This window comes from Macaca mulatta, chromosome 15 (assembly GCF_049350105.2).
Source record: "Macaca mulatta isolate MMU2019108-1 chromosome 15, T2T-MMU8v2.0, whole genome shotgun sequence".
In the NCBI taxonomy this organism is placed as follows: Eukaryota; Metazoa; Chordata; class Mammalia; order Primates; family Cercopithecidae; genus Macaca; species Macaca mulatta.
The window spans coordinates 89340267-89353083 of record NC_133420.1 but is presented as its reverse complement, the minus strand read 5'-3'; the positions used below and the strand labels follow the sequence as shown (position 1 = coordinate 89353083).

Here is a 12817-nt window from a genome sequence, read left to right as displayed (position 1 = left end):
GGCTTATCATTTAGTTCTTATAGTGTATAAAAATCATTTAAAAAATAAGCTGTATAATATGTATTTTTCATTCCCTAAACGGTTATTCTATTCAGTTTGCCAAAGTTTCATATTAATGTCTCTACATGATGGGATGAATATATTCTGGCTATGGATTTCTGAAGGCACAGACTCGGACAGAATCATAACTGGAATTGGAGACAGAGTTCTTACTTCTTGTAATTTTAAGACTGGGAATCAAGGAGTCTTTTGAGTTATTGGATTATCTGCTTGCACTTATTGCCACTCCAGAAATGACAAAATCTGAGGTCCTGAAGGGTTACTCGCCCTCAGGTGATTATCATTAAGGTGGCACTGAACAATGTGCCAGTTGAAATGCTTAATGATAACTCTGGTTTCCTACTCTTGATCACTACTAGAAACAGCTTTCACTCTTATAAAGTTTCAGCATTTATTCTACTTCTAGCTCAGGTATTTTGATCCTCAGTTCAGAAAGAAATTCATTCATAGTTACCTATTCTACAACTTGAAATTAGGTGTATTAAAAAGTATATGCATTGAGTTAAAGACACTATTGAATTTTAAAATTATTATCTTTTAAAGAAATGCAGTGTTTTTGTATTTTGAAAGAGTTAAAGGGTTGAGGGAGTTACATCATTAATTCTGTAGATAAAAGTCTGAAAAACACGTATCTTGTGTCATGGAAAACTAGCAAACCCAGTCATACTGAACTCACCTGGAGCCAAAGCCCATCGCTTCCCTCGGTGCCAACATGCTGTCAGTCAGACACCTCTAACTGGAATATCACGGGCCAGGAACTGCTTGCCTTTTATTTCTACCTGGAACAAAATATAGTGTCAGTCATTTCTTCACGTTCCTTGAAGCACAATAAGATATTCATTATGTTATCTTTTCCTGTCACATTAGACACTCATTTATCAGAATGCTCAACACAAAGGAAAGCAGCATAAACTTTTCACCTCTATAATTTACACCTGAGTGATTAATATAGCACCTGTATAAGTCAAAGGGACCATCTATATTTCATCTTTTATAAAGTGTTCCTTATAAAAGGTTATTTATTACTTGAGCGCAATCATTCCTATCCATTTGGTTTAAGTAATTGATGTGTTAATTTAGGAAGCCATTTTCTATATAATGTCCTTGGAAACTGTAAATCAAAATACATTTTAAACTCCAGAGAGAAGCTGATGTTGAAAATAATTCATTTTCTGAGTTCCTCTTTTTTTAACCATGAAAAGGAACTCAGTAGGAAACAGAATGTAATAATGCAATTGCATTAGTTTTATGCCTATGCTGTTTTCTATTTCTCAACTTGAGAAACACTGATAAAGAACACTGATGGTTTTTCAAATGCACCAGAGTGTTGCTACTATGGAAATAGACAGTTTGACCTCATGATAAAGATGATAGGCTTGACAAAAACCATAGAGCAGGGCTCCTGTATGAATGAAATGTGCCAGGTAGGGTCTTTTACTGCCCAAAAATAGAGCTACTGACCTTTAGTATTTTAGCCTTGCTCTAGTTTGGTAGACAATTGGGTGGTTGTAAGGAACTCTAAAAATGCAAGACATGCAGCAACTGTTGCAATCTTCTTGTGGTTTGTGCAGTCTTTGATTTGTCTATTCTGCCTACCCAAGATTTGGAGTTTGTTGCTGAACTGAATTCATGAAGATCCTGCAGTTTGCTGACCTCCTTTTTGATGCTCACTGATTATCTGAATCTTCAAAACCAGGATTGACCAGGTCAATAAAACCTATTTCTTGATCTACCTGCCAGAGTACCCAATTGCCTCTTGTTGTACCTACTTGGCATTAATTGCTTGTTTGGATCATCACCTGCTGCCTGGTAACACCCTCTGCAAATGAATCATGTGACTCCCTGTATTTTAATAAATGCACTGAAATCTGTCTTCTGGTGTCAAGCTTGGAACCACTTATTTGTCTCATCTTGCTATTACTCATTTAGCTGAAGAGTTTTTTCTATGCAGTGTGATGTGAAGGGCTCAAGAAAGTCCCACCAGTATTGCTTTATGTAACTCAAACCTTAAAAGCAAATATTGTTTTCTACTTGTAGCCCTTTTTAATCTCAGATCATTCTGGAATCCACTTAATCACCTTCATTTCTTCTGCTACTGCCACAATAAACTTTCATCAGTTCTCACTTAGATAATAACTTCTGAATATGGATCTTGTGCCAGCTGAAAACAGATGGCACTTTCAAATTAGGGTAACTTGAATAGAGCTTAATAAGGAATCCATTTATAAAATGCAGGCTGTGTGTGGGGAAACTACAAGGAAGGTATGATGGCGATGATACCACCTCTAGACTTGCAGTGATGAGGGGAGGGAGCAGTTACTGACATCTAGAAGTCACATATGTGGAGAGGGCCTCTTGGAGAAGAGCAATGATCTTTGTTTGGGAGTCACAGGTAGTTTAAGATGGCAGCACAGATGGAAGTCTGAGAAGAAACCCCTCTCGTTGTCTCCCTTACCTCTGGTTTCTTGACTAGATTACCTATGGGACAAACCTCACTGGAAGCCTGAGTGCTTTGGATCCTGTCAGTGAACTCCATCAGGCTAGTTACCAGGGTAAGGGATTAGGATGAAAAAGATCTAGAGTGACTCTAAAGGAAAAATAGAAGAGATCCAGCTAACACTCTTATGCATACTTAAGAGAATGGGGTTTGAAATTAGAGTTGAGTCCTACCTCTACCTAGATGTATAATTCTAGACAGATAACTTTTATAAATCTTGGTATCATTATCTGTACAATGGAGATAATAATACATTCTGCAGAGTTTTGTTAGATTAAATGGCATAACATACCTAGAGGCTATAATATTAACAAAAGTGGCAGTAGCTCTCCTGTTGAAATACAAAACTAAATCAACAGACACATATAATGCTCCAATCATGCTGAGCTCTTCACCACTTGTTCTAATTGGTCATCTATTTTCAAACTTCTGCACTTTCATAAGGGTTGTTCCTTCCACTCAAGAATGATTTCTCTTCCTACTTCTCAACCCTGGTTTGCCTAGAAAACTCTTACTCATATTTTACAATCTACGAGATATGATCTGAAGGCTTTCTCCAGCTTTTTAATCAAGAAAAGGTGACCATTCCCTTTTTGTTCTTCCACGGCACACAGCACTCAACAAATCACTTAGAGCTGGGGGGTGGACAATATTTTCGCTTCCCTGGGCCACACCTGAAAAAGAGTTGTCTTGGCCCACACATAAGATACCCTAACACTAACGATAGCCGATGAGCAAAACAAAAAATTCCGAAAAAAATCTCATGTTTTAATAAAGTTTGTGAATTTGTGTTGGGCTACATTCAAAGCCGTCCTGGGCCACATGCTGCCTGTGGGCCATGGGATGGACAAGCTTGATTTAGATCATGCCTGGCTTCCTATATGACTGTGAGGGAAGGGAAAAGCTATGTCTGACAGATTTGTATGCTCAAAAGGTGGTTCACAGCTAGGTTCTTAGTATTCAATAAACATAAAGTGAATGAAGAAATGTGTGTATCTTTTTGTTTTAGACAGTCTCGCTCTGATGCCCAGGCTGAAGGGCAGTGGCATGATCTCGGCTCACTGCAATCTCTACTTCCTGGGTTCAAGTGATTCTCCTGCCTAACCCTCCCGAGTAGCTGGGATTACAGGCACCCAGCACCATGCCTAGCAAATTTTTGTAATTTTCGTAGAGATGGAGTTTTGCCGTATTGGCCAGGCTGGTCTTGAACTCCTGACCTCAAGTGATCTGCCTGCCTCAGCCTCCCAAACTGCTAGGATTACTGGTGTGAGCCACTGCGCCCAGCCAAATGTGTGTATCTATGATCAGTTTGTCACAATGTAAGGAAAGGGTTCAGAAACTTCAAGCCTCTTTTCCCAACGGACAGATCAGCCTGTGACAACTGGTGCACGGTGGAGAGTAGAACAACTCTGAAGAGGTCCCAAAGGAAACTCCAGTCACTTTTGTAACTTTTCTCTGGGAAGCCTTGCTGGAAAATTAATGTCATTCATTCCAAGGTTGCCAAAAGCACTAAAATTAACTGATTTTCAGAAGAAAAATCAGTAGTCACTAGTTAACTATGACAACAAATACTTCTTTGTGTATCTCATGTATTTGAAAGATTTAAAACAAAGAGTTGAACCCCCAACATTTTCTGAATGCCCAGCCAAAAGTTCTACCCCATCAATTGTTAAAACATTTATTCTGTTTTGTGACTAAGTAATGAATTCCTGAGTCATGAATCTAAGCCACAGGAGATAGTGCACAGGACAAAATATTACTCTCACACTTGCCTCCATCCTCCCCATTTCCCACCCTCACCAAAACCACGTTGATTGGCATCTGTGTGTCCTTGCAAAATTTCCCTCTGGAAATACAAATGAGTAGGACCATACATATATCCTTATTCTCTACCTTCTTAAAAAAATTGAATGATTTACCAATATTATGGGCCTTGCTTTTTTCACTTAAAGGTAGGGGGGTATTATATCAGTAAATAAAAAGCGTCTTTGTTATCTTATTTTCAGCTTCATGTTTTTCTATTTTTCTGATATACCATAATTTAACCAGCACTCTCCCAAAAACGATTTTAAAAACCCCTTTACCTATTAAGAGTTTATAATAAGTTACTATTTATGCATCAATTTGTATATAAGATACACATCTGTAGAATATATTTCTATAAGTATGTGTAGGAAGGTCAAAGGGCAAATGAATCTGTAACATCAGATATAGTGCCCGATATCCTTCCTTCAGAATCAAACCAATTTGTACTTCCACCAACAATCTACAAGATTGCTTGGGTGGGCCGACTTCTAGAATTTTGCAAATCTTACAGGTGAAAAGTTTTATATCAATGCTATTTTAATTAGCATTTTAAAAATTGTAAGGCAGTTTGAGCATGTTTTCCTAATATTTAAAGTCATTTGTGTATATTTTTCTGTGAAATTTCTGTTAATAGCTTTGCCATTTTTTATCCAAGTTGCAATTTATAACATTCTTTATTATCCTATGCATTTTCAAAATGAATGAAAGCCATTAACTACATCAGCAAAACATTGCTCTGAGGGTTTTTTTTTTTTAAAGCTTTTGTCCCAAGCTTTTCTTACAATCTCATATATGGAAACTGAAAATCACAAAGAGGTGCCACAGTGCCCTCTGGTGGCATTTTGCTCCTTTGCATCTTCCCTGCACTAACTCTTGGGGCAAAAGCTGAAGGTGGGTGTAGCTTGATGTCAGTCTTACTTAGGCTGTTAGCCTACCCAAGTCTCCTTGGTCCTGAGACAATATGGTAGCACAATCATACTCAAAATGAAGAAATAGTAGATCTGTTTTAACCCTTGAGGAACCAGGTTAGTACCTGGAACTTGTTAGATATCCTAATAGGCAAGATTTATCTCCTTCCTAGTTGTTATAAAAGGCGGAGATGGCCTTGGAATATTTTGTCAGAGGGCTGCATGGAGGTTTGTTCTAGGCAGTCAGGCTCTGCTTCATTTTTCCCTGTGCAGCAGTCAAAATAAAAGGGCTATCACCACTCTCTGGAATTAGGTATTCAAAATATCACAATGTCAGATAGGAAGTTTGAAATTTATTCATTCATTCTCAAAATATTTGGAATACTATGTGTAGTATTCTAAGTATTAGTCAATTGTGTTATTGAACAAATATGACAACAATTACTGTCTTCATGGAGTATATCTTCTAGTTGGAGGAGACAATGAACAGCAAACATGTAATTAAGCAAACAATATGCTATATTAGAAGATATTAGAAGCTGTGGGCTTGTGGCTGTTGGATGGGGACATTTTAATTTAAAATTAAAAAGGGTAGTCTTTTCAAGAAAGCAACGTCTGAATAAGAATTTGAAGGAGGCACAGAAGCTAATTGTGCAGTTCTCTAGAAGAAGAGCCTTCTAGGAAATGGGAACAGCCTTAAGCCCACAGCATGCTTGCTAAGTACAGTAGACAACTGAAAAATCCCTTTTCAGGATTAAAGGATTCTTTCTTTCCAAGCTGCTGGGAGTGCTGCTGGACTGCTAGCGCTAGCTCTCGTCCCAATCTGCAAATTGCCCTAAGCTGTCCATGCTCCTTCACCAATGTCTCACTAAAAGATAGTCTGAGCCCAACGACTGGTAGATATAGAGGAGAAAGGCCTAGCCTGTTAGCCACAAGACAGAAAAGCTTCCTGTGATGTTGGCTGAAGCCTCTGTTGAGATTGCATTGCAGTTCATCATTCCTGTTTGCCCATTCTTGCTTTGTTCCCTTCTCTTTCACAGATATCATTCACTGCAAAACTCCTTAACAACCTATACTAGATATCTACTTATACTAATCTGTCTCAGTCCACCTATTTGAGGAACAGTAAGGTATCCAGTGTGCAGGTGACAACTTGATACAACATTTACTCAGTATTTCCACAAACATTTTTTGAGTATCTGCTACATGCTAGCACTAAGACTGGCACTTAAAATACAGGAGTACAAATAAAATGCACATACTTCTTAATCCATATGAAGCTTTAATTATAGTAGAGAGTACAAAAATTAAATAAGGTTAATAAACTACATGATATAATATAGCAATAAGTGCTAAGGAGAAAAGACAGCAGAAGGACGTAAGACATACCTGGGAAGAAATTGTGATTTTTTTAATATGGGAATGAGGTAAATTCTTACTAAGGCAATATTTGAGTGAAGACCTGAAGGAAAAAAGGGAGTCAGGCATGCGTATAACTGGGCGAAGAGTATTCCAAGAATAGGCCACATGAAGAGCAAAGTCTAAGAAGAGAGCATACATAGATTGCTTAAAAACAGCAATAAATCTATTTTTTTTTTTTTGCAATGGATTGAATATGAGAAAGACACAGAGGAGAGGAGGTCAGTGTAATGAGGAGATACATCATCTAAATTTGAGTAGGTTATTTTAGAAACTGGAGACATTAGTTTTTACTTCAAATGAAATGGAAAGCCAGTGGGATATTTTTGAGTAGAAAGTAGATAAGATCCTGTTTGGCCAAATGTAGAGACGAGACTGAAGGAGGTTAAAATGAGAGGTCGGGAGCAGTGGCTCAGGCCTGTAATCCCAGCACTTTGGGAGGCCGAGACGGGTGGATCACGAGGTCAGGAGATCGAGACCATCCTGGCCTACACGGTGAAACCCCGTCTCTACTAAAAAATACAAAAAAATCTAGCCGAGCGAGGTGGCAGGCGCCTGTAGTCCCAGCTACTCAGGAGGCTGAGGCAGGAGAATGGGGTGAATCCGGGAGGCGGAGCTTGCAGTGAGCTGAGATCCGGTCACTACACTCCAACCTGGGCGACACAGCGAGACTCCGTCTCAAAAAAAAAAAAAAAAAAGAGAAGCAGAAAAACAATAAAAAGGGCTACTGTAAAAGTCTAGAAAAGAGATGAATATGACCAGAGAAGTAGTAGTGGAGAGGTGGTGAGAGGTAGCTATAATATGGGTATGTTTGAAGGTAAAAAGAATTTGTGAGCAGATTTGATGTGGTATGTTACAAGAAATTGATCAAGTATAACTGTACAGTTTTGGTTCTGTGTAAGAGGTTACCATTTTTCAGTTAAAGTCGATTACCAAGGTAGTGGCTTGGATGGGATTATTAGGAGATCCATGTGGAAGTGTTAATTGTAAGAGGCCCATTAGGCATTTGAATAAAACTAATAGGGAGGTAAATAAATCTGAGATTAAGGGAAAAATAGAACTGGAAGCATAAATTTGAAAGTGATCAGGATATAGGTAGTATTATAAGCATTGAGATCACATGAGGTCACCAAAGGGTGATGAAAAGAAAAGAGTTAAAAGACTAAAGCCTTGGGTAGTCAAAAGACTAAAGCCTTGGGTAGTCCAACCTTTAGATACCAGTGACATGAAGATAAAAATCAAGAAAAAGTAAAATGGAACTGTTAACAAAATATGTAGGAAGTCAGAGAGTGGGGTCCCAGAAGCCAACCAAAAACAGTGGTTCAAAAAGAAGTGTTCTACTGTGTCCACGGTGGCAGTTAAGTAATGCAAGTTGAAGACTGGGAAGTGTACATTGCATTTGCAAAATAGAGCTCATGGGTGACCATGACAAGGTGTGTTCTAGTAAAATTGGAGGAGGATGCTAGATTGTAATCAAGATAATTTAACAGGGGAGAAATTAGAGTATCTACATATATTATTTTCACACATAAATGGAATACTTCTTAAAGTCAACCAGATTGATGTTGAAAAGCAAATCTTAAAACAGTTCCAAAATTTGAAATCCAATAGACCATGTTCTCTGACCATAATAAAAATAAGTTAAAAATCAGAAACAAAGAGCGCACACTCACACAAAATAAATCTATACAGATGTGAACTTTTCTTAAAAAGATGGTAATTTACATTTGTAAATAACCAAATAACAATTATTGTAAAATTTAAAATGATACAAATTAAATGATATAAAAACTACTATATGTTAGAACTTGAGGAAACCTTTTGGATGCTTTCCCACTTGTCATCCTTCACTTTCCCACTTGTCATCCTTCACTTTCCCAAGCTGGATACTGGTTACAGAGGAGTATTTAAATCTGCCATGCATACTAAATCATTATCTTGCACCTTCTAAGATAATAAGGCTTTGTGCTTTTCTTCGTCACTAGATTGCAAGCAGCTTACACACAAGCAATTATACATCTTGCTCATTCCCAGCACTTGGCAAAATACCTAGAAAATAGGTGGTAATCAATACTTACTTATTTAATGAATAGGTAAAAATGTGTGGACAATTAACCATGTTACAATAAGTATAATTGAGAGATGCACAAAGCACTATATATGGCTGAAAATATCTAGCTTAGTGGGTGGCATGCAAGAGGTTATATGTTAAATTGTGTCAAATTAATTAAAAAAATAAACTCCCTCTTCAAAGTAGCTGTAAAATAAACTTACAGAAAGAGTACAGTTCCCAAAAGGGATCCACTTCTGAGGCTGCTTATCAGTTCCCAAATAGCTGCTTATCAGTTCCCAAAAGGGCTCCACTTCTGAGGCTGACTGTGACTTTTTGCCTGGATCTTACCGAGGCACACTCTTGTTACAAAGGGAAGCATCTTCTTTCCTTATTGCAGGTCTCCAGACCACTGCTCCTCCAACCCTCCTGCATCAACACTGGCTTCTGGGAGAACAGCTTGATCAGAGGAAAAACTGGGAACTAACTTATGCAATACAGAGACCCTCTAATGCAGTAACAGACATCTAAGCTCTAAAGGCACAAATGTTATTTTACTTCAACCCATGCCTAAAAGATCAAGGGATTTTAACAATAAAATTAAAGCAAAAACTCAAGTAGTTCCATTGAAACTTAAAATTTGCTTTAATTGAAGTGCAACATTATGTGAAGCAGAACTATGAATATGTGCTGACACATTATCATTTTTATAATGCAAATGACAAAATGAATAACAATTATATATATTAAAATCTTGATTTTGGAAGCCATGCATAAAGTTCTATTTGCTTGTGAAGATCAGAAAATGCCTTAGAAAAATGAGATTTTTATCGCAAGAACCCCAAAATACCACAAAAGAAATGATCTTTTTATAAAAAATAACTTGGAAGAACTGAAAAGTTGACACGTCCCTTGATCATGTATTCCTACATGTACAAGAAGCATATTCAGTACAATGAGCAGTTCAACTATACAGATATTCTCTCATTTAGTTTTCAGTAAGGTACTTTGGAACATAACAGTAAATTTTAGGTATCCAGATTCTTTTCTAGTTATACTTAACATGTGCTCTGGAGATAAAATAAAAAATACCATGGCATGTAGGTAGTAAAAGGTCAAGTCAGATTTTAGTTCTGATTCTTGGTTCAAAGGACTAAAATACTTGAAGTTAGCACTGTTTTGAGTAGTGCATCTTTCAAGAGACTTTTTTTCCTGTAATATGTATGAACCTAAAAAAAAATCATAAAGAGATTCAAATAATGGTGCCTACTAAGATTATTTTGTTAAATCAGCCACCCCTGACAGTGACACGTATCTATTTTTAGATAGAACGAATCAAGAAAGACAGGCTTATAGGGAGCAGATCAGTAAGGAACTTCATTTGTCTAGAAGTCATCTATGAGTTTCCTTGTTGCAGGAATATCCCACTAGCAAGATTTTTTTTCTTGATTTTATGAAGAAGGGAGATAGATGAAGAAGAAAGGTAAAAATGAAGACAGAGGAAAAAGGAGAAAGTTCAGAACATGAAGAATAGTCAAGATTTTTTGTTGTTGATTATAAAATGTGTTACTATTTGTTCGCCTTATGGGGTCTGCTCATCCTTCAGGACCCTATTCAAGGTCATCTTCCTTGTGAACATGAGGCTATCCTCTCTAAAGCACAGTTTTTTTTCTATTACTATACTTATGAACTGCACTGCCATTCTCTATCAACACGACTTTCACTGTATCTCAATTTTTTAAAAATATGACTATCTTCCCTCAATAGATTGGGATATTCCAGGAAGGGATGTGTATTCCTTATTGCTGCCACTCTTTTCTCCCAAAATCTGGCATCACCCTACCCATTCCCAATATCAAACAACATGTCTGAAAAATAATAAGTCTTACAGAATGTTTGGTGAATAAATGGCAGGTGATGAACATTTTAAAAATGTAAGACATAAAGGATAATAAAAGTAAAATGTAGAGATACACTGAAAGTCGAATAGCTGCACACTTTTAGCCTCAACTCTTTGGTGATTGGTTTATGTATCTGATGACACAATATTCTACAAAACCTTTTTTCCCAAAGGTAAAATTTTAAGGGTAAGTATGCAATATTTAGCCAAAGCTGTAAGAAGTGTATTCACTTAATTTCTATAATCCAATGGCAGTAACTCTAGGAGCATTGTTAAAAAGATAAAAGAAAGGAGAGTTATTAGTCTAACCCAAGAAATAGGTAGTATTATATTAGATTTGATCTCAACAGTAGGTATAAGGGCAAAAAAGATGGAGTAGAGACAAATTTTATGACAATAAAAAGATAATTGCAAAGAACAAGATATGGAAGTCATAAATTTTAAGAACTATTTGAAATATAAATAAAACAGTTAACAGAGTTATCTAAATAAATTAATATTACAGTGCAATGAGAAACACTATCTGATGCAATGTCAGGATGGGTGGGGGGCCTAAGATTTCTGTGGTGAAGGGTGAAGAATACAAGAAAACAAGATGTAGAACAAAAATTGTAAGAATTGTTTATATGTCTCAAAATCAGAGAAAGTTCAAACATAAGGGGAAGATATGGAAGCGATGATTTTGTTATGCTTAATTATCTCCATGATCTGTAGAAAATATTCACTTTAAAAATGTTTCATTAATATTTATGAGTTTCTCATTTTTCATATTTTTGGTAAAATGGTAGCTATTTTCTAAACACTTTCCAGAGATTTTAAAAATTGAGACCAAAGCAATGCATTTTATATACCAAGGCTTCCTAACTTTTAAAACATTATAAGACTTAAAAAATTACCTCCCATTAACACCTTAATTATTTGATGAAATCCACATTCTGTGATTTTTTTTTTATTTTTAAATTTAGTTGATTTCTACCAATTAGCAACAACTTACTGATTGGGATAATCACTCCTGTTTTCCTTCCTCAATCTTCATGTGGACATTTCTTCTTTGCAACAGCTCTAGTTGAGAGTTGATATATTTTCCCAGGGATAATGCTACTCACATACCAAAGGGAAAAATCATACGACCTAGGTTAAGCCAAATCACTACATCCAGGCTCCCAGTCCTACTAAGGGGTAGGCATATTCTGAATCTCTATGCCTTCATTGGAAACTCTGGCAAAAAAACTTTTATTCTTGATGAATGGGGAGCAAGTATGTAGCCTCAGGTCATGTCTTATCTTCAGATCAGGTGTGACATTGACTTTAGACTGAAGCCAACATTCTGAAGAACAAGTAGAGATCAAAAAAAGGAAATTGAATCTTTGATGATCCCAAATGAGTTCTTGAATCATGGCTCTTCTGAAGCCAGTATTAGCATAAAATTTGTTTGTAGGGTCAATAAATTTCCCTTTTTGTGTAAGTCAGTGTGAAATTGATTTTTGTCTCTGTAACCAAACGATTTCCTTAAGTGTGACTCTTAAGATCAACTCTCTGTTATCCTTAACGTATCATCATAGCCCAGCCCATAGATATCAGATACACTTCCTGTGTCACTTCAGGTTTCCCTGGCCTTGCTTTTTGTCCCAGCTGTCACTGTTACGGCAACCTTTGTGTGAACTGTGGCTGACTTTATGCTGACCTAACCTGAAAATGGTTTGTTTTAAACCTGTGCTACACACCTCTCATCTCTCTGGGACTTCCATGTGACATCCAGATGGGGATGCTGTGAAATCGTGTTTAGACAGAACATATGCGCAATGTAGAATTGTGGGGAGTTCGTCTCCCAAGAGGCACAACTTTGACAAATGAGCTAGGGAAGCTGGTGGAGAAATTTCTCCCTTTTCTTTCTTCGGACCAACTGTCTTAAGACCTAGTTTATTTGGCTTTTAAGAAGAAAGTAGAAGATCAAACTATCTTTTGTATCCCTGAATCAATAATGCATTTTCTTATTCTTTTCCCCACATTTCCTTCCCTCACTCCTATTACATGGGAGTATGGTCTCAAATAACAGTAGTAGCACATAATTTCTGTTCTGATTTCTGGGAAAACTAGGTTACAGCATTTGAAATGAGGCATAGCAGCAGAAAGCTAACTCTAAGAATAGAATTTTGGGGTTGGATTACTCACTGGCA

The 12817-nt window shown here is 36.9% G+C and overlaps 1 long non-coding RNA gene across 2 annotated transcripts in view; it reads right to left on the bottom strand.

Annotated features, from left to right (window-relative positions):
- Window positions 1-12817, bottom strand: part of LOC144334859 (uncharacterized) — a 1627235-nt gene that overhangs the window by 944767 nt on the left and 669651 nt on the right. For both annotated transcript variants that reach the window (XR_013405115.1, XR_013405114.1), the window contains exon 4: window positions 737-839. This is a non-coding gene — a long non-coding RNA (uncharacterized LOC144334859). The remainder of the gene's footprint in view (window positions 1-736; window positions 840-12817) is intronic.